Source organism: Ambystoma mexicanum, chromosome 1p, assembly GCF_040938575.1.
Source record: "Ambystoma mexicanum isolate Mex_15411 chromosome 1p, UKY_AmexF1_1, whole genome shotgun sequence".
In the NCBI taxonomy this organism is placed as follows: domain Eukaryota; kingdom Metazoa; phylum Chordata; class Amphibia; order Caudata; family Ambystomatidae; genus Ambystoma; species Ambystoma mexicanum.
In genome coordinates, this window is record NC_090921.1 from 1,277,880,541 (window position 1) to 1,277,901,416 (window position 20,876).

Genomic DNA, 20,876 nt, shown 5'->3' on the forward strand with positions numbered 1-20,876 from the left:
AAACTCCATTTTTAATCGTTGGAATGCCTTGTCCTGGGCTGGGGTCCAGAGGAAGGGGGTGTCTTTTTTCAATAATGTGATGATCGGTTGAACTATCTCCGAAAAGGATGGTATGAATTTCCGGTAGAAATTGGCAAGCCCCAGGAAGGATTGAATCTGTTTCACAGAAGTGGGAACAGGCCAAGATAGTATAGCTTTTACCTTTGAATGGTCCATTCCTATTCCTTCTGGACTAAGGACAAATCCTAGATAATGAACAGAAGTGACATGAAAAAGGTTTTCTCGGGTTTAGCTAGGAGTTTGTGTTCACGTAGCCGTTGCAAAACTGCCTTTACATGCTCTTCATGCTTTTGAGGATCCTTGGAGTAAGTCAAGATATCATCCAGGTAAACAATGACAAAGAGGAACAACATGTCAGAAAACACCCTATCCATGAAGCTTTGGAAGACTGCGGGGGCATTTGCAAGCCCGAAGGGCATGACCAAGTACTCAAAGTGACCAAAGGGTGTTCTAAAGGCTGTTTTCCATTTGTCTCCTTCCTTGATACAGATCAGATGGTAGGCACCCCTGAGATCCAACTTTGTGAAGATTACAGCTCCTCTCGCCGCTTCCAGGATATCAGAGATGAAGGGCAAGGGATAGCGGTCCTTGAGGGTGCACTGATTCAATCCACGATAATCAAGACAAGGTCTAAGCTCTTTAGTGTCTTTCTTGGGAACAAAAAACAACGAAGCTCCATCTAGGATCGGGAGCTGGCATTTCCCGAACGCCGTGGAGGGGCTAGAGGACATTCTCTAACTAGGTGTTTATCCGAGGCACAATACATGCATAAACCCGTGTGGATCCTTCTCATCCTTTCTTGCAGGGATATGGGTCCACGGAAGGCCCCTATTTGCATGGGTTCTGGATCACAACCAGAGACTGGAGTAGGGTCGGGTTTCAATAAGGTCTCAAGGGAAACCTTCTGGAAGGGCATCTTGGTCTTTTTCCTCTCTGCCTTCCTTTCCTGGAAACAAAAGTCTATCTGCATGGCAAGATCCATAAGGGCCTGGAATGAACTTGGACGAGCCACTCTGGCTAATTCCTCTTTTATCTCTTCATTAGGCCCCTTCGGAAAACAGTAAAGCTTGCTTCTGAAGACCAATCCGCTTCCTTGGCCAATTGTTTGAATCGTGTGACATACGTAAGCATGTCCTGGGATCCTTGCCGAAAGTCAAGTAGACGTTCCTGGGCAATATAGGCCTGTTCTGGGCGGTCAAACATGGTCTTAAGGGCCTGTATGAATCCATCGTAATCATCCAGGAGGGCATCTCCAGAATTGACTAATGGAGTAGCCCAAGTCAGTGCATTCCCGGAGAGGTGCGAGATTATAAAGCCCACCTTCACCCTGGGAGTTGAAAAATAGTAGGGCTTAAAGGTAAAGTGGACTTAACAAGAGTCAAGGAATCCACGAAGGGTTTTTGCAGACCTATCGTATTTGTCTACAATGCCACCCAGTAGCACGCTTTCCTTTGTGGCAGAATCGCGGGACAAAACTAGTTGTTTCTGCCTTTAAATTCTGCTCCTCGGTCGTTAATTCTTGCATGACACGCATGAGATCCTGAATGGCCTGTTCCATGTTGGTTTCAACTTCAGTCGTTAGGCGTCTCAAACTGTCACGGAATTCCCCCCTCTCACCTGAGATCGCTCTTTGCAGGATTTCTTGGAGGAAGACTTCTTGCGCACGGATCGGGTTTTGTACAAGCCCGCGCGAGTCTCCTCTGACTCGAGCGTGCGTTCAGCATTCCAGTATACTCGGATGCTCAGGACGTCCAGGAAGCAAGGAAGTGTACACGAAGGAGGTACACGAAATCCGGGAAACAAGGTAAGAGAAGAGGGAGGAATGAATTGGGAAATTAGAGGGTCCGGGAACCAAGGAGGAGAATAGTTCAGCGAACTACGGAGCACACGTCTAGTCACTACCAGCCATAGCGTTGAGACACGCAGGGCCACGGGGGCGTGGTCTATTTGTAGAATGTGCTACGTCCGACGTGGAAGCTGGTGCAAGGCGTACCACGTTAGACAGCCATGTTGGGAGTATCAAAGAGTGCAAGCCCCGTTGTGACAAGGACCAGGAAGTCCAAAAGGGGTGCGTTCTGTGGATCATGACAGATCCAGTATAGCCGCCATGTTGGATGAGGAGGTGTACTCTATGAATGGAACGCTCCTGAATGGACCTGGTCTCCACTGTCACCATAAGGACCATTTCAAAACAGGATGACATTTGTCATTTCTTTTATGGGGCTGCTTGCTCCTATGCTGTGTGGCTTTTCATAGTGACTTTCACAGCTTGTATTTTCATGCATGTTTAGTGCATTGGATGTATTCTCCAACATTGCTGTATTTGCCAACATTTTCATACTCCCTAAAATGGCCCCCTTTCATCCCATGAGGAATGAATTGCTTTCTAAACTCTCTCTAATAATCTTCTTCCTCCTCTTGCCAGTCATAGACATTCCTGGGTATCCATATTTTATATATATATATATCTTAAATCTCCTCCACCTATGGCATAATCTCATGGGGTGTATCTTAAGTAGCTGGCTGGCCAATCTGATTTAATGTTTATGTAGCACTCTAAGTAATTTTCTGGATCTTGGGCTGGTGACCAAAGAGCGTCATTTGGGCAACATTGTCTAACTGTTGGGTACCCTCTTATCTCTCCTACCTGTGTTTGTGAGTCCGTTTTACAGCTTTCATCATTTCAATGAGGATTGGCATTACCTGTCATAACGTCAAGGAGGTTACGTTTATTACCAGGGGACACACAACAAGTAGCAATTATTAGATACACACACCAGAGTATTATCAGGAAGATGAGGATAGGAAACAAAACTTGGCAAAAATTGGTGAGCCACTGGGGGATCCATGATGTGAGCATCGCTAGCCAGCCATCATCCTTAACAACTCCTCTTTCTTTCTCCATGTTGGTTGTCAATCTGGCCATATGCTTAACAGCGAGGGTTAAAGTCCCATTGTCTGCATCGTTGGGAGGCACATAGGTGCAGCAGGTACTGCCTATCTTCTTGAAGACCCTGCCCTCTATTGCTGTAAGCAGGTGGAGCGCCATTCGGTTCTGAAGTGCCACAAGACTGAGTGCACGAAGTTCCTCACAAATTGCATTGAGACCGTTCTCTGTGGCGTTTGAGAGCTCCATAAAATTCCAGCACATTATCTGAAGCCATTTTGAATTGGTAGCAGTCTGTATCCCTGGGGCTAGCAGTGAGGTAAAGAATACCTCAGTCTTTGAAAAAAATAAGTACTGTGCAGTTACCTTCCCCAAGGCTTCGTCAGCTTCCTTTGAAAAATATCCAGAACATTTATTTCTCTGCACCCTGGGTGAGTTCATTTGTCCTACAATCATTGCTTGCTGTCCAGGGGTCTAGGGTCGTCCTTTGGGCAATATCACATGCTTCTTCGGAATCATCATAACAGGGGAATGCAAAGTTACTAGTGAACAGAAGCCGCTCCAGGTGGGTGACAAATGATGATAGAATTTATTTCCGCATTGCAACAGGATGTCCATTATAGTGTCTGTGCCTTCAATTGACGCTGGCATTAAGTACGTCTGATTACAGTTGCTGTTGCTGCCAACGGGGACACTTCCTCTGAAACAAAACAAAGATCAAGTGTGTTTCTGTACTTTCACAGGTTGTTCATGCTGATGCGACTTGTCAACTTATTCATATACAATGCCCATACATTTCTACAGCTTTTGTCTGTTTGCATTATTTCTTTTTCTGTGAATCCCATTAGTCCCTCAGCATTAAACACTGCCTGCCCCTTCACCCATTTCTTGTTCCAAAATGTTGTAACTTCTAGAACCATCTGGGGTTTTGCTGGATATTGTGCTTCTTCATATCTTCCCATTCCTTCACACTCATCTTTGGATCTCTTTTCCATCTTTATATGAACTGTGTTTCCCTGGAATTATCCTTGTATTCTGCGTATTATTAAATGTGCTAACCACTGGGCCTCTAAAGTTGGCACTTCCTGTGATAAGAACAGTACGGGGGTGCCAACCGCATGCAGGACAAGCCCACATATATAACATGACTCATTTACCAGGACCCTGCGAATGGCCTTCATAAGATGGTGCCACACAATGGTACCCTCTGAGTGATGTTCATCTAACATGCTATTTGCTTCTTCACTCACTTGTCTTTTATTTCTGGTCACAAGGTTATTTCTAAGTGTGAGTACATTCTGTACCATTATGCTTAGTACCTCTAATACCTACATTTAGTCATTTTGTTAATGAAAAGGAAAGAAGGAGAGAGAAAAATAGACAACATATCCCTACAAACAAATTCTTTACAATTGTATGGTTATTTGCCTTGGCTTCTTGGCTATTGACTGCTGCACTTGCCCTGTTGTGCCCAAAAGGCTTCAGTCTCATCTTTTGCTTGTTCTATAGATCAATAATAATACGAAACTTTCATTGTTGCTCCTTTATCTGAGTCCTGATGTCTGTTGATCATCAATGTGCAGTGCTGTGCTTGCGTATTTACACAGATCTATGAAGTGCATCCATGCTCGACGATTCTATAACTTGGCAGCTGTTGGGGTTGATCGCTCCACTTCGTAGGGTCCAGTGAATTTCAGATCATTTCACCGTCGCACGTGCTGGCCTGCGTAGACTTTTTCAACAGGTTGAATTTGAAGAGGTTCCTCTGTCACTGTGTTGTGCTGTACCGATGGGGCCCTTTTGCATGCTTTGATGGCTTTCTGTGAAGAAAGGAACTTTGCACAGGTTTACATATTCTTAAGATATACATTGAATTCCTCTCCCAACAAATCTGAATTCCAGTGTGCATTTGACAATGATTGTGGGGGCATAGCTGGGGCATGCATTCTCCTTCCTGTCACTACCATGTGGGGTGTAAGGTGGTAGTCCTTGCCAGGCTGATTACGTAAACTGAAGAGGGCCAATGGCAGGCAATAGAGCCAACTCTCTTTAAGAGTATCACAGAGCTTAACTAGCTTTATTTTTAGCAAGCAGTTCATCCTCTCTACCACCCCATTTGCTTGTGGCTGGTAAGCAGTACTTAGCTTTTGTCATATTCCTAACAGATGATTAACGTCTCCTGAAAATTCATTCACAAAGTGGGGCCCATTATCTGACCTCAAAGTCTCACATATACCCCATCTAGGAAACATCTCCCTCACTAGAAACCTGGCGACTGATTTGGCATCTGCACTGACACAAGGTCTGGCCTCTATCTAGTGGGAATATGGGCACAATATCACTAGTTGTCATCCGCCGCGTCGGATGGGGCTTACTTCCGCATTGGCGTCTGCGCCATGGTAGGATGCGGTTTTAGCTCTGCTTACAGGTCTAGTTGTTGCTTCCAACGGCTACCCGGAAGTATATATGCCGTGTACTTCCGGCATGCCGTTGCGTTGCAACCCCCTTAGATTGCCTTGCTTTCCTTTGGGTAAAACGCTACGTTTTTTTCCTCTTCGGCCTTTTGTCTGTGCCGCTCCCCGCCTCTACTCTTTTCTCACCCTGCTGGGTTGGCTCCCTCGCTCTTTCTCTTGTACTTTTTCCTTCGCTGCCTACCGTTTCCGAGTAGTCTCTTCTCTCTCTCTCTCTCTCTGGCCGGGATCCTGCTCCAGCATATTCCTACCTTTCCTCGCCCCTTTCTCTTTGTGGAATCTCCTTCATTGACTTCTATCATCCTCCCTCTCAGAATCTCCGACCGCCTGGCTGTCGGAAGTTTTCTTCTCCGGACCACACCTGCCCTCGGAACCTCCACAACATCCTCTACGAGGCTTCGATCCAGACGAAAGGGTTTTTTACGCCTTCCGGCTTTTTCCCTTTCTTAACCGCCTGTCTGCAGAAGCGGGGTCCCAGGACTGCTATGTACATCTAGCGGTCACTGTGGCTACCCTTCGCGGCAGGTCTTTACCGCTAAAGAAGGAGAGAGATTACCGCACCCGGAGGAACTTTGTCCCGCCCCAATCTGGACACTAGTACATACCTGTATGTGCTGCATCTGTTCACCATATCAATATGAAGCTCCTTGAATGTCCATGTAGGGAGAGGCAATGTTGCCTTCAATGTTTTGAGTGTATGTCCAGGATGAAATTTGTGGCATGTGGTGCAATTTGCTATGAACATATCGACTTGTTCGGACAGATTTGGTACAAACCAATCCTCGCAAATGTCAGCAGCAATGTGCTGCTTACGTGCATGCATTGGAAAATGGAGCTGCTCTAGGGCAATGTTCAATAGCTCTATGGGCATTATTACTTTACCCGTGCTGTTTTGTCTGCAGAAAATATCGGTGTGTGATAGAGTACATCCTCTTTTTAACCAGAATGCTTTTTCCTCTGCTGGGCTCTCTCCTGAAACTAAATTATGTGTTCTTTTGATAATGCACTGTATGCTTCTGATAGACTTCCTTGCTGTACTGCGGTAACAGGCATTTGGCTTTCCTCTGCAAAGGGAATATAAGCTGCCTGTTTTGCGGCTGCTTCTGCAGTTGCATTTCCCCGTGAAACTAAGTCTGTCCCTTTGGAGTGCTCTGTGCACATCACTATGGCTATATGTATGGGGCCTTTCAATGCTTCGATTAGCCTAGCTTACAAAATTGCATGTTGGACTGGTGACCCATCTGCTCTTCTGTAACCTCTTCTTTTCCATCTTGATAATCCTGAATGTGCTGCAGATGTCAAATAGGCAGAATCAGTATAGATGGGGACATCCTCATTTGTGGATATTTCCAGGGCCTCAATCAGTGCTACAGGTTCTGCTGCTTGTGCTGAATAGTGTGAGAATAATCTCTGTTGCATCATTATTTGAAATTCGTCCTCTTGGCTGCTCACATATTTTACTACTGCTGCACCTGTATGTCTTTGATGGTTCTCTTGAGCTATGCCTGATGACCCATCCACATAAAACACTTCTCCTGTGTCAAGGGGGTCTTCACTCACCCTGCTGAATTTGTCTGGCTCTCCTTCATATATTTTGCAGTCATGGACTTTGTCTTAAGGCTCAACTGGTGTGGTGATGTATGTTGCTCGGTTGACTGTGTGACACCTCACTATGGTGATGGCTGGATTTGTCAAGATTACCTCATACCCACTTGCTCTCTTTGTGGTAAGTGTTAATTTGTTTCTCTCTAAGATGGTAAATATTGCGTGCTCAAATACGAAGTGAGTGGGCATCCCATAACTATGGTGGCGGATATCTGCACTGCAAATGCTGTGGCTTCTAGTGCTTGCTCACATGGAAAGTGTCCTTGCATTACTGGAGCTAAAAGGCCACTGTAGTATGCAAATGGCTTGTGCTTCTGTGACAATCGCTGTCTGAGTACCGCTGTCATGACCTAGCCATTTGAGTGTGAGAATAGAAAGAATGGTTTATTATAATCTGCGGTTTCTAGTACTGATGCACTGCTAATAGCCATTTTGAGATCCTCAAAGCATTATGCCATCTCTTCTGTCCATACGAGTGTGCCTTTAATTTTCTGTGTTTCCTTGAGTCCCTGCAGTAGGGGTCTGACATACGTTGAGTAATCAAATACCCATGTGCGGAAATAATTGCACAAACCTAGCAATTGCTGCATTTCTCTGATTGTGTTAGGTTGTGGTGTGTTTCTCACAGCTGTGGCTCTGTCTGGACTTATCTTACTCCGTGCTACAAATATGATCTGCCCAAATTACACCGCTTCCTCCTGGCAGTACTGTAGCTTGTCTTTGTCCACTTTGTATCCTTCCTCTGTCCTTCGGGCCCAGGTACCTGCTCACCCTGCCACCCTCCCGCACTGCCTCCGGGCCACCCCTTGCACTGGGGTCTGTATCTGTACCCATACAGCGCCCCCTTTTTCTTCCTGCACTTATCAGACCTACCGTGCCTGCTGCCTTAAACGTAGCACTTGCAAATTGCTGGCTGCATTACCACTGTTTGTTGCCTTTATTATTTATTATTGTTATTTATCTGTTTCTCCTCTGCTTCGCACTTTCCACTTCTCCCTCCTTCCATGCATTTTTCCCCTCCGCCTCTCCTATTCACTTGCGCGTTCTCAATGTCACTGGGCCTAATAAGATCGCTGTTTTGTTCTCGCCTGTTCCCCTCCCTTGCCTTGTCACGCTCTGAAACACTTGTGTACGAGCACGATAGAAATAAAATATCAATCAATCAATCAATCAATCAAAAGTGTTGTCAGGAGCTGTACTGTGTCTTTTCTGGACTGTTCATCTGTGCTGCACACTACTAAGTTATCCACGTATTGTAGAACTGCACAAGCCATGTTGATATTCCCGAAGTTCATCTGCAGGACCCTGTTAAAAACACTGGGGTATTTGGAATACCCTTGGGGCAATCGAGTGTGTTGGAATCTCTTTCCACAATATGAAAATGCGGTGTTGTGAGTTTGGATGCATGGTATTGTAAAGAATGCGTTCTTGAGATCTATCACAGAAAAGTTGACTGCGTCAGTGGGTATGTGGCACAATATTGATGCTAGGTGTGGAACTAGCGGACATTCTGCTTCCATTATATCGTTCAGACGGCAGAGATTCTGAAGGAATCTCCATGATGATCCCTTTACTTTCTTCAATGGGTATATAGCCGTGTTCCATGGTGAGTCTGATCACTTGGTCAAGTAGTGCTTTGATTGTGTGATAAATCCCATTATCTGCTTCTTTTGACAATAGGTATTGCTTCACTCGGGGGAGTATGGCGGCTAGTTCGAGTTTGATTCTAACTGCCCCAATGCTGCTCAGTCTCCCCACGTCTATCTTTTCTCATGATCACTGCATAAATGTGTAACGTGAAAATAGTTCCTGGGGTTTCCTCATGTGGCACTGCTGGTATGAATACAAATTCTGCTGGCAGCCGAAATATTACGTTTTGTACTCCTGGTAGCCACACAATGAAATGGTTACTGCATATGCAAATAGAACCTCGTGCAGTGGTAATGCTCGAATGGTGTTGGTGCTGCAAAGTGCCTGTATGATTGTAGCTATCCATTATAATGCATGTATGGTGTTGAACACAGCATTCCTTAGTCAGTGAATGAAATGGCCATGTTAAGCTTCTGAACGAGATCCCTCCCTAATAAATTCACTGGTGCCTCGGTACTGTACAGTAACGGTGCAACTATCTCTTGAGTCCCTATGGTGAGGGGTAAATCCTATGTGAAAGGAACTCTTATAATTTCCCCAGAAGAGCCCTGAGTGTCCATACTGTCGTTTGTTAATGGAAATCATCCTTCCGTTATGCAAGATCGGGGGCTCCTGTGTCTATCATGAAGGTAAACATTCTGTTCCCTATCTTCACCCCTACTTTGGGTTCCTTATCTGTGTCTGGATTGATTTGGAGAACTTTGCACATCAGGGCTTGCTGTGAGCTGTCCTATTGTGTGTAAGTATTGGATCCTGGAAGTGGGAAAGCTTTGCTACTTTAAACAATGGCTCCCATGTGGTGCCTAACTGTTCCCTGTGGAAGGGCATTCTGCTCCCATGGTACTGTAATTGTGTGTGCCAGAGCTTGTTGGGTGACATTTTGCATTATATTTTGTGTTCGGTACTGCATTGGATGTCCCTGGGTGGGTTCGATGATTTGTACTGGGCCTACGTTCTGGGGTTGTGCGGAACTTGGGGCATACATTGGTACCAGGGCTGTGGCTTGCTGTGGAACATAAAATCCCTGTGTTTGCCCTTGTGCATAATACAGGGCTTTGGATGCTTCTGGGTGATATTGCATGGGGGTCTGCTTAGACAATCCTTAGACATATGTCCCATCTTCCTGCAGGTCCAACATTCCCCTCCAAATTGAGGTTGTAATCCTCAAATCCTCCCCTGTGTCCCTTTAGTGAGTTACCCCTTGCCCATTGCACCCTCCCTTATCTTGTTGGTTGTTATCGGAAGTGTTTCCAGAGTTTTGTGATGGTCCTGACTGCTGTTGTGCATCTGTAGGATTTGTCACTTCCGCTCCCTCCATAATAACTTTCGCTAGTTTCTTCTGCACTCATTTGGCATCTGCACGCTGTGCCTTTTCTTCTGCTGCTCTTTTATGTTCGCGCTTGCACTTGTAAAAATGCACTTTGTGTGCCTGTATCTCACCCCATCCTTTCGCTTCCATGCCTACAATCCTATCTAGTTATACTTGTACTTCAGTGGGAAAGCCTTTTTCTTAATACATGGTAGACAAATGGTATGTTCTTTCCCATGTTCCCCTGTCTCTTTGCACCACATTTCCTGAATGGACTGAATATACAATACAGGATATTCATCATGTTTCATTGTGCATGCCATTATGGCACCTACATCAGGTCTATCAGGGTACAACCTTCTCAATGCACCCATACATGCGTTCAACAGTTATTAAATGAAGCCCCATCATGTGCATCACTCTTTAATCGAACCCCTGGGTAGCATGTTCGCTCCCAAATAGTGTTTGTCTGATCTACAATTATGCTGGTTACTAGGCTTTTCATATCTTCAATTGCTAGGGTAGCCCCTGTTGTATAATTTTCTATTGCACTGATCCATTCACCCGCCCCCACTGTAAGAGGTGGTAACATCTTAATCAACTTATTCTTATTGTCAGGAAAAGACATGCCGCAGGCATGAGGAAGGGAGAACTGTAGCATGCGGCATGAGTAGAGGAAGAATACTGTATAATAATAAGAAGAAGGAACCCAGATACAATTACATTAGAGGCTCATCTGTTTGCATTGCAGGAAAGGGACAAGCAATGTGAGAAACACTTCTGGACTGCACTTCCCAGAAGGCCCGTGTGAGCTTGAGTCTTCCAGCACAGCCAGAACCATGCCTAGGAACGCCACGCCCACAAGCCTTCACTCTACTGCTACTGCATTTCATGCTGAACGGACATGTGATCGAAGGGCTCCTGCAGGCTATTCTTCGTGGGGCCGAACCCTGCATGCGCCAGCTGTAGGCCCCACTCCTCATTACAGATAAGTGCAGCATTATACCAAATATGCGCTCCAGTGCTACTATTTAAAGAATGCTAATCATTCATGTTACAGCAGAGCGTTTGGGAGGACATGACTCAGCACAGCCTGGGGAATGTCACAGTCGCATGCTAAATCCAGAAGCAAATTGCCCGCATTGACAATTATGGAATTTATTGCTGCATGAATGGGCTGTGTACCTTTATGGCCACATGAACCTGGGAACCCCTTATAGTCGCAAGGCGGCTAACGGCCATTGTATGACTGCAAATGTGTAAAGCGGCTTGCCATCCATAATATGTACAGCTGCTTCTGCTGCACATTCTCACAGTTTTTTGGCTTGCCTTGTAGCAGAGCCTCCCAGGCAGGAGTCGGACTCCCGGACAGCGGCATGCAGAACGAACAAAACAGCCGAAGCTAAGTGATTTTTACTATTGTTTAAGGCTAATGTGTAAGAGGCTATGTGCTCCCAAAGTAATGTTGATTGAGCAAACTTGTTACATGCAAGTAAATGTGTTATGTACACATAAACGCTGCTAGGGTGCAGGAGGATAACATGAGGAAATCGTATCCACAGTAGAAGGTTCACACTCTCAGTTTAGGTAGAACTAGGAGGCATTAGAGGGAGCTAGAGCAACTCAAGTGTCAACAACGTGTGTGTGTGACAGTGTGAGCATGGAGTGAATGGGCAGAGATCACCTACTCCAGGTAGGGACATTGGAGTCTGGTTTTCCCGAACACCATTTACCCATCCACAACCTCTAACTAACCCTCTACTCGGTTACCCTTATTCCCCCTACCCAACCAATCCAGTGGACCCTAAACCCTCTTTGCCCGGCAGGTTGCGGCGGCCTGTGGTGTTACACTATCCCAGGTTCCAAGACCCAATGGGGAGGCAGGAGTTTGTGCAACCTCTGCGCAAGACTGGCAGGGACCTGACACTTATCCATATGTGGGCATGGTATATATTGTCATCTGCCCACACCCTTCTGAATCAATGGGAACTGCCTCCCTTATTTTGGGCTATGATGCTTTCTAGACTTTTATGCATTCTTTTGATAATGCACTGTATGCTTCTGGTAGCCTTCCTTGCTGTACTGCGGTAACAGGCATTTGGCTTTCCTCTGGAAAGGGCATATAAACTGCCTGTTTTGCGGCTGCTTCTACAGTTGCATTTCCCCGTGAAATGAAGTCTGTTCCTTTGGAGTGCGCTGTGCACGTCACTATGGCTATATGTATGGGGCCTTTCAATGCTTTGATTAGCCTAGCTTAGAAAAATTGCATGTTGGACTGGTGACCCATCTGCTCGTCTGTAACCTCTTCTTTTCCATCTTGATAATCCTGAATGTGCTGCAGATGTCAAATAGGCAGAATCAGTATAGATGGCGACATCCTCATATGTGGATATTTTCAGGGCCTCAATCAGTGCTACAGGTTCTGCTGCTTGTGCTGAATAGTGTGAGGATAATCTCTGTTGCATCATTATTTGAAATTCGTCCTCTTGGCTGCTCACATATTTTACTACTGCTGCACCTGTATGTCTTTGATGGTTCTCTTGAGCTATGCCTGATGACCCATCTACATAAAACACTTCTCCTGTGTCAAGGGGGTCTTCACTCACCCTGCTGAATTTGTCTGGCTCTCCTTCATATATTTTGCAGTCATGGACTTTGTCTTAAGGCTCAACTGGTGTGGTGTTGTATGTTGCTCGGTTGACTGTGTGACGCCTCACTATGGTGATGGCTGGATTTGTCAAGATTACCTCATACCCACTTGCTCTCTTTGTGGTAAGTGTTAATTTGTTTCTCTCTAAAATGGTAAATATTGCGTGCTCACATACAAAGTGAGTGGGCATCCCATAACTATGGTGGCGGATATCTGCACTGCAAATGCTGTGGCTTCTAGTGCTTGCTCACATGGAAAGTGTCCTTGCATTACTGGATCTAAAAGGCCACTGTAGTATGCAAATGGCTTGTGCTTCTGTGACAATCGCTGTCTGAGTACCGCTGTCATGCCCTAGCCATTTGAGTGTGAGAATAGAAAGAATGGTTTATTATAATCTGCGGTTTCTAGTACTGATGCACTGCTAATAGCCATTTTGAGATCCTCAAAGCATTATGCCATCTCTTCTGTCCATACGAGTGTGCCTTTAATTTTCTGTGTTTCCTTGAGTCCCTGCAGTAGGGGTCTGACATACGTTGAGTAATCAAATACCCATGTGCGGAAATAATTGCACAAACCTAGCAATTGCTGCATTTCTCTGATTGTGTTAGGTTGTGGTGTGTTTCTCACAGCTGTGGCTCTGTCTGGACCTATCTTACTCCGTGCTACAAATATGATCTGCCCCAATTACACCGCTTCCTCCTGGCAGTACTGTAGCTTGTCTTTGTCCACTTTGTATCCTTCCTCAGTCCTTCGGGCCCAGGTACCTGCTCACCCTGCCACCCTCCCGCACTGCCTCCGGGCCGCCCCTTGCACTGGGGTCTGTATCTGTACCCATACAGCGCCCCCTTTTTCTTCCTGCACTTATCAGACCTACCCTGCCTGCTGCCTTAAACGTAGCACTTGCAAATTGCTGGCTGCATTACCACTGTTTGTTGCCTTTATTATTTATTATTGTTATTTATCTGTTTCTCCTCTGCTTCGCACTTTCCACTTCTCCCTCCTTCCATGCATTTTTCCCCTCCGCCTCTCCTATTCACTTGCGCGTTCTCAATGTCACTGGGCCTAATAAGATCGCTGTTTTGTTCTCGCCTGTTCCCCTCCCTTGCCTTGTCACGCTCTGAAACACTTGTGTACGAGCACGATAGAAATAAAATATCAATCAATCAATCAAAAGTGTTGTCAGGAGCTGTACTGTGTCTTTTCTGGACTGTTCATCTGTGGTGCTGCACACTACTAAGTTATCCACGTATTGTAGAACTGCACAAGCCATGTTGATATTCCCGAAGTTCATCTGCAGGACCCTGTTAAAAACACTGGGGTATTTGGAATACCCTTGGGGCAATCGAGTGTGTTGGAATCTCTTTCCACAATATGAAAATGCGGTCAAGTATTGTGAGTTTGGATGCATGGTAATGTAAAGAATGCGTTCTTGAGATCTATCACAGAAAAGTTGACTGCGTCAGTGGGTATGTGGCACAATATTGATGCTAAGTGTGGAACTAGCGGACATTCTGCTTCCATTATATCGTTCAGAGGGCAGAGATTCTGAAGGAATCTCCATGATGATCCCTTTGCTTTCTTCAATGGGTAAATAGCCGTGTTCCATGGTGAGTCTGATCACTTGGTCAAGTAGTGCTTTGATTGTGTGATAAATCCCATCATCTGCTTCTTTTGACAATAGGTATTGCTTCACTCGGGGGAGTATGGCGGCTAGTTCGAGTTTGATTCTAACTGCCCCAATGCTGCTCAGTCTCCCCACGTATATCTTTTCTCATGATCACTGCATAAATGTGTAACGTGAAAATAGTTCCTGGGGTTTCCTCATGTGGCACTGCTGGTATGAATACAAATTCTGCTGGCAGCCAAAATATTACGTTTTGTACTCCTGGTAGCCACACAATGAAATGGTTACTGCATATGCAAATAGAACCTCGTGCAATGGTAATGCTCGAATGGTGTTGGTGCTGCAAAGTGCCTGTATGATTGTAGCTATCCGTTATAATGCATGTATAGTGTTGAACACACGATTCCTTAGTCAGTGAATCAAATGGCCATGTTAAGCTTCTGAACGAGATCCCTCCCTAATAAATTCACTGGTGCCTCGGTACTGTACAGTAACGGTGCAACTATCTCTTGAGTCCCTGTAGTGAGGGGTAAATCCTCTGTGAAAGGAACCCTTATAATTGCCCCAGAAGAGCCCTGAGTGTCCATACTGTTGTTTGTTAATGGAAATCATCCTTCCGTTATGCAAGATCGGGGGCTCCTGTGTCTATCATGAAGGTAAATATTCTGTTCCCTATCTTCACCCCTACTTTGGGTTCCTTATCTGTGTCTGGATTGATTTGGAGAACTGTGCACATCAGGGCTTGCTGTAAGCTGTCCTATTGTGTGTAAGTATTGGATCCTGGAAGTGGGAAAGCTTTGCTACTTTAAACAATGGCTCCCATGTGGTGTCTAACTGTTCCCTGTGGAAGGGCATTCTGCTCCCATGGTACTGTAATTGTGTGTGCCAGAGCTTGTTGGGTGACATTTTGCATTATATTTTGTGTTCGGTACTGCATTGGATGTCCCTGTGTGGGTTCGATGATTTGTACTGGGCCTACGTTCTGGGGTTGTGCGGAACCTGGGGCATACATTGGTACCAGGGCTGTGGCTTGCTGTGGAACATAAAATCCCTGTGTTTGCCCTTGTGCATAATACAAGGCTTTGGATGCTTCTGGGTGATATTGCATGGGGGTCTGCTTAGACAATCCTTAGACATATGTCCCATCTTCCTGCAGGTCCAACATTCCCCTCCAAATTGAGGTTGTTATCCTCAAATCCTCCCCTGTGTCCCTTTAGTGAGTTACCCCTTGCCCATTGCACCCTCCCTTATCTTGTTGGTTGTTATCGGAAGTGTTTCCAGAGTTTTGTGATGGTCCTGACTGCTGTTGTGCATCTGTAGGATTTGTCACTTCTGCTCCCTCCATACTAACTTTCGCTAGTTTCTTCTGCACTCATTTGGCATCTGCACGCTGTGCCTTTTCTTCTGCTGCTCTTTTATGTTCGCGCTTCACTTGTAAAAATGCACTTTGTGTGCCTGTATCTCACCCCATCCTTTTGCTTCCATGCCTACAATCCTATCTAGTTATACTTGTACTTCAGTGGGAAAGTCTTTTTCTTAATACATGGTAGACAAATGGTATGTTCTTTCCCATGTTCCCCTGTCTCTTTGCACCACATTTCCTGAATGGACTGAATATACAATACAGGATATTCATCATGTTTCATTGTGCATGCCATTATGGCACCTACATCAGGTCTATCAGGGTAGAACCTTCTCAATGCACCCATACATGCGTTCAACAGTTATTAAATGAAGCCCCATCATGTGCATCACTCTTTAATCGAACCCCTGGGTAGCATGTTCACTCCCAAATAGTGTTTGTCTGATCTACAATTATGCTGGTTACTAGGCTTTTCATATCTTCAATTGCTAGGGTAGCGCCTGCTGTATAATTTTCTATTGCACTGATCCATTCACCCACCCCCACTGTAAGAGGTGGTAACATCTTAATCAACTTATTCTTATTGTCAGGAAAAGACATGCCGCAGGCATGAGGAAGGGAGAACTGTAGCATGCGGCATGAGTAGAGGAAGAATACTGTATAATAATAAGAAGAAGGAACCCAGATACAATTACATTAGAGGCTCATCTGCTTGCATTGCAGGAAAGGGACAAGCAACGTGAGAAACACCTCTGGACTGCACTTCCCAGAAGGCCCGTGTGAGCTTGAGTCTTCCAACACAGCCAGAACCATGCCTAGGAACGCCACGCCCACAAGCCTTGACTCTACTGCTACTGCATTTCATGCTGAACGGACATGTGATCGAAGGGCTCCTGCAGGCTATTCTTCGTGGGGCCGAACCCTGCATGCGCCAGCTGTAGGCCCCACTCCTCATTACAGATAAGTGCAGCATTATACCAAATATGCGCTCCAGTGCTACTATTTAAAGAATGCTAATCATTCATGTTACAGCAGAGCGTTTGGGAGGGCATGACTCAGCACAGCCTGGGGAATGTCACAGTCGCATGCTAAATCCAGAAGCAAATTGCCCGCATTGACAATCAGGGAACTTATTGCTGCATGAATGGGCTGTGTACCTTTATGGCCACATGAACCTGGGAACCCCTTATAGTCGCAAGGCGGCTAACGGCCATTGTATGACTGCAAATGTGTAAAGCGGTTTGCCATCCATAATATGTACAGCTGCTTCTGCTGCACATTCTCACAGTTTTTTGGCTTGGCTTGTAGCAGAGCCTCCCAGGCAGGAGTCGGACTCCCGGACAGTGGCATGCAGAACGAACAAAACAGCCAAAGCTAAGTGATTTTTACTATTGTTTAAGGCTAATGTGTAAGAGGCTATGTGCTCCCAAAGTAATGTTGATTGAGCAAACTTGTTACATGCAAGTAAATGTGTTATGTACACATAAACGCTGCTAGGGTGCAGGAGGATAACATTAGGAAATGGTATCCACAGTAGAAGGTTCACGCTCTCAGTTTAGGTAGAACTAGGAGGATTAGAGGGAGCTAGTGCAACTCAAGTGTCAACAACGTGGGTGTGTGACAGTGTGAGCATGGAGTGAATGGGCAGAGATCACCTACTCCAGGTAGGGACATTGGAGTCTGGTTTTCCCGAACACCATTTACCCATCCACAACCTCTAACTAACCCTCTACTCGGTTACCCTTATTCCCCCTACCCAACCAATCCAGTGGACCCTAAACCCTCTTTGCCCGGCAGGTTGCGGTGGCCTGTGGTGTTACACTCTCCCAGGTTCCAAGACCCAATGGGGAGGCAGGAGTTTGTGCAACCTCTGCGCAAGACTGGCAGGGACCTGATACTTATCCATATGTGGCCATGGTATATATTGTCATCTGCCCACAACCTTCTGTATCAATGGGAACTGCCTCCCTTATTTTGGGCTATGATGCTTTCTAGACTTTTATGCATTCTTTTGATAATGCACTGTATGCTTCTGGTAGACTTCCTTGCTGTACTGCGGTAACAGGCATTTGGCTTTCCTCTGGAAAGGGCATATAAACTGCCTGTTTTGCGGCTGCTTCTGCAGTTGCATTTCCCCGTGAAATGAAGTCTGTTCCTTTGGAGTGCGCTGTGCACGTCACTATGGCTATATGTATGGGGCCTTTCAATGCTTTGATTAGCCTAGCTTACAAAATTGCATGTTGGACTGGTGACCCATCTGCTCGTCTGTAACCTCTTCTTTTCCACCTTAATAATCCCGAATGTGCTGCAGATGTCAAATAGGCAGAATCAGTATAGATGGCGACATCCTCATATGTGGATATTTTCAGGGCCTCATCAGTGCTACAGGTTCTGCTGCTTGTGCTGAATAATGTGAGGATAATCTCTATTGCATCATTATTTGAAATTCGTCCTCTTGGCTGCTCACATATTTTACTACTGCTGCACCTGTATGTCTTTGATGGTTCTCTTGAGCTATGCCTGATGACCCATCTACATAAAACACTTCTCCTGTGTCAAGGGGGTCTTCACTCACCCTACTGAATTTGTCGTCTGGCTCTCCTTCATATATTGTGCAGTCATGGACTTTGTCTTGAGGCTCAACTGGTGTGGTGATGTATGTTGCTCGGTTGACTGTGTGACACCTCACTATGGTGATGGCTGGATTTGTCAAGATTACCTCATACCCACTTGCTCTCTTTGTGGTAAGTGTTGATTTGTTTCTCTCTAAGATGGTAAATATTGCGTGCTCACATACAAAGTGAGTGGGCATCCCATAACTATGGTGGCGGATATCTGCACTGCAAATGCTGTGGCTTCTAGTGCTTGCTCACATGGAAAGTGTCCTTGCATTACTGGATCTAAAAGGCCACTGTAGTATGCAAATGGCTTGTGCTTCTGTGACAATCGCTGTCTGAGTACCGCTGTCATGACCTAGCTATTTGAGTGTGAGAATAGAAAGAATGGTTTATTATAATCTACGGTTGCTAGTACTGGTGCACTGCTAATAGCCATTTTGAGATCCTCAAAGCATTGTGCCATCTCTTCTGTCCATGGGAGTGTGCCTTTAATTTTCTGTGTTACCTTGAGTCCCTGCAGTAGGGGTCTGACATATGTTGAGTAATCAAATACCCATGTGCGGCAATAATTGCACAAACCTAGCAATTGCTGCATTTCTCTGATTGTGTTCGGTTGTGGTGTGTTTCTCACAGCTGTGGCTCTGTCTGGACTTATTTTACTCCGTGCTACAAATATGATCTGCCCCAATTACACGGCTTCCTCCTGGCAGTACCGTAGCTTGTCTTTGTCCACTTTGTATCCTTCCTCTGTCCTTCGGGCCCAGGTACCTGCTCACCCTGCCACCCTCCCGCACTGCCTCCGGGCCACCCCTTGCACTGGGGTCTGTATCTGTACCCATACAGCCCCCCCTTTTTCTTCCTGCACTTATCAGACCTACCCTGCCTGCTGCCTTAAACGTAGCACTTGCAAATTGCTGGCTGCATTACCACTGTTTGTTGTCTTTATTATTTATTATTGTTATTTATCTGTTTCTCCTCTGCTTCGCACTTTCCACTTCTACCTCCTTTGATGCACTTTTCCCCTCCCCCTCTCCCATGCACTTGCACATTCTCAATGTTACTGTGCCTAATAAGATCGCTGTTTTGTTCTCGCCTGTTCCCCTCCCTTGCCTTGTCGCGCTCTGAAACACTTGTGTACGAGCATGATACAAATAAAATATCAATCAATCAAAAGTGTTGTCAGGAGCTGTACGGTGTCTTTTCTGGACTGTTCATCTGTGTTGCTGCACACTACTAAGTTATCCACATATTGTAGAACTGCACAAGCCATGTTGATATTCCCGAAGTTCATCTGCAGGACCCTGTTAAAAACACTGGGGTATTTGGAATACCCTTGGGGCAATCGAGTGTGTTGGAATCTCAATGGGTATATAGCCATGTTGCATGGTGAGTCTGATGACTTGGTCAAGTAGTGCTTTGATTGTGTCATAAATCCCATCATCTGCTTCTTTTGACAATAGGTATTGCTTCACTCAGGGGTGTTTGGCGGCTGGTTCGAGTTTGATTCTAACTGCCCCAATGCTGCTCCGTCTCCCCACGTCTATCTTTTCTCATGATCACTGCATAAATGTGTAACGTGAAAATAGTTCCTGGGGTTTCCTCATTTGGCACTGCTGGTATGAATACAAATTCTGCTGGCAGCCGAAATATTACGTTTTGTACTCCTGGTAGCCACACAATGAAATGGTTACTGCATTTGCAAATCGAACCTCGTTCAATGGTAATGCTCAAATGGTGTTGGTGCTGCAAAGTGCCTGTATGATTGTAGCTATTCCGTTATAATGCATGTCTGGTGTTGAACACACGTTTCCTTAGTCAGTGAATGAAATGGCCATGTTAAGCTTCTGAACGAGATCCCTCCCTAATAAATTCACTGGTGCCTCGGTACTGTACAGTAACGGTGCAACTATCTCTTGTATCCCTATAGTGAGGGGTAAATCCTCTGTGAAAGGAACCCTTATAATTGCCCCAGAAGAGCCCAGAGTGTCCATACTGTTGTTTGTCAATGGAAATCATCCTTCCGTTATGCAAGATTGGGGGCTCCTGTGTCTACCATGAAGGGAAACATTCTGTTCCCTATCTTCACCCCTACTTTGGGTTCCTTATCTTTGGATTGATTTGGAGAACTGTGCACATCAGGGCTTGCTGTGAGCTGTCCTATTGTGTGTAAGTATTGTTTCCTGGAAGTGGGAAAACTTTGCTACTTTAAACACTGGCTCCCATGTGGTGTCTAACTGTTCCCTGTGGAAGGCACTCTGCTCCCATGGTACTGTAATTGTGTGTACCAGAGCTTGTTGGGTGACATTTTGCATTATATTTTGTGTTCGGTACTGCATTGGATGTCCCTGTGTGGGTTCGATTATTTGTACTGGGCCTACGTTCTGGGGTTGTGCGGATCTTGGGTCATACATTGGTAGCAGGGTTGTGACTTGCTGTGGAACATAAAATCCATGTGTTGGCCCTTGTGCATAATACAGGGATTTGGGTGCTTCTGGGTGATATTGCATGGGGGTCTGCTTAGACAATCCTTAGACGCATGTCCCATCTTCCTGCAGGTCCAACATTCCCCTCCAAATTGAGGTTGTAATCCTCAAATCCTCCCCTGTGCCCCTTTAGTGAGTTACCCCTTGCCAATTGCA

At 45.6% G+C, this 20,876-nt stretch overlaps 1 long non-coding RNA gene across 1 annotated transcript in view; it reads right to left on the minus strand.

Annotated features, from left to right (window-relative positions):
* Positions 1–2,372: 2,372 nt before the first annotated feature.
* Positions 2,373–20,876, minus strand: part of LOC138452897 (uncharacterized) — a 357,311-nt gene continuing 338,807 nt past the window's right edge. The window contains exon 5 of the long non-coding RNA XR_011260325.1: positions 2,373–4,767. This is a non-coding gene — a long non-coding RNA (uncharacterized lncRNA). The remainder of the gene's footprint in view (positions 4,768–20,876) is intronic.